The following is a 2,125-nucleotide window of genomic DNA, read 5'->3' as shown; positions in this document are numbered from 1 at the left end:
AAAAAAAAAAAAAAAAAAAAAAAGTCCATGAGTAATTTCTTACAAGAGAATTGAAAAACTCAAATATGAAATTAATAAATGCAAAGATCAATCAGAGATCTATGAAATAGCAGGAAACTTTCTCACACTCAGCCTGTCTTTGCTCCACTTTTGGCTTATATTCCCAACTAAGGAGTTTTGCCATCCTTTACCCAAATCTTTCCTGTTTCTTAACACTAGTTATCTGAGGTGGGGAGCTTAGATATTTTGCCAGTTCATAATGCACTTTATGTTACAACTTTCATTACTTCTGAAAATAATGGAAAACTATATACAAAATAAGGAGCTCTGGTAGCATAGTGGCTAAAGCACTTGACTACTAACCAGAAGGCTGGCGGTTCAAACCCACCAGCCACTCCTCGGAAGGAAGGTTGGGAAATCCTCCTTCCATAGTGATGCTGCCATGGAAACCCAAGGAGGGGTCACTATGAGTCGGGGCTGACTTGACGGCACATAACAACATAAGAATAACATATACAAAATAGGAAATAAAGTTAAATCTTGCTGGTGGAGAAAATTTCACAATTTGATTTGCATGTTTGGCTTTTTCTATAAAGGAATTTGTTGGAAGCTATTGTTGTTTTCAGGTGCCACTGAGTCAGCTCCCACTCATAGCGAGCCTATTTACAACAGAACAAAACAATGTCCTGTTATCCACCATACTGACAATTCTTGCTATACCTAAGCCTATTGTTACAGTCACTTTGTCAATACATCTTATTGAGGGTCTTCCCCTTTTTCCCCAACCCTCTACCTTACCAAGCATGATATCTGTCTCTAGCGAATGGTCCCTTCTGACAACATGATCAAAGTAGGTGAGAGGAAGTCTGGTCATTCTCACTTCCAAGGTACTTTCCAGCTGCATTTCTTCCAGGATGGATTTATTAGTTCTTCTGGCAGTCCATGGTACTTTTCATTATTGTTCTCTAACACCACAACTCAAATGCATCCACTTTCACCTTGGGAGGTCCACATGTAAAACCTTCATTTACGTGGTTAAAAAAAAAAAAAATGTATTTGCAATTAATTAGTCATTGGTCTTTCAAAATTCTATCGCACAGTCTCTGGTGTTATTTCTGTCATCAAGGCCATATTTTCCAAATACCAGTGATTCTTCATTGTTTCCAACTTTCACATTCCAATCACCAGTACTCATCAATACATACTGATTGCATGTTTGGTTCATTTCAGACTGCAGAAGTTGGTAAAAAATCTTCAATTTCCTCATCTTTGGCTTTAGTTCTTGGTGTAATGTTAGTATTAACTGGTCTTCCTTATAGGAGTATTGATATTATCCTATCACTGACACCATTGTGTTTCAGGACACATCTTGAAATATTCTTTGTAATCTAAGTGGGTTAGACAAAGTCTGGCCATTCTCATTTCCAAGGAGCTTTCAGCTGCACTTCATCTAAGGCAGATTTATTCATTCTGGCAGTCCATGGTATTTTCAGTATTCTTCATCAACACCACAATTCAAAGGTGTCAATTCTTCTTCAGTCTTCCTCTTTCATTGTCCAGCTTTCACTTGCACATAAGGTGATTGAAAATACCATGGCTTAGGACAGGCACATTTTAGTCTTTAAAGTGACATATTTGCTCTTTAACACTTCAAATAAGTCTTTTGCAGCATATTTGCTAACTGCAATATATCATTAGATTTCTTTACTGCTATTTCCATGCCGGGAGCTCTGGTAGCATAGTGCCTAAGGCACTTGACTGCTAACCAGAAGGCTGGCGGTTCAAACCCACCAGCCACTCCTCGGAAGGAAGGTTGTGCAATCCTACTTCTGTAGTGATACTGCTTCAGAAACCCAAGGAGGGATCGTTATGAGTCAGGGCCGATTCGATGACAAACAGCAACAACAACAACATTTCCATGCCTGTTGATTGTGGGTCCAATTAAAATGAAATCTCTGACAATTTCAAGCTTTTCTCCATTATGATGTTGCTTATTGGTCCAATTGTGAGAATTTTCGTTTTCTTTATGTTGAGGTGTAATCCATATTGAAGACTATAGTCTTTGATTTTCATCAAAGTCTTAAAAGTGTTTCAAGTGCTTTTCACTTTTATTAAGCAAAGTTGT

This window comes from Orycteropus afer, unplaced genomic scaffold, assembly GCF_000298275.1.
Source record: "Orycteropus afer afer isolate SDZICR_OR568_19922 unplaced genomic scaffold, OryAfe1.0 scaffold00819, whole genome shotgun sequence".
In the NCBI taxonomy this organism is placed as follows: Eukaryota; Metazoa; Chordata; class Mammalia; order Tubulidentata; family Orycteropodidae; genus Orycteropus; species Orycteropus afer.
This window is presented reverse-complemented; position numbering follows the sequence as displayed.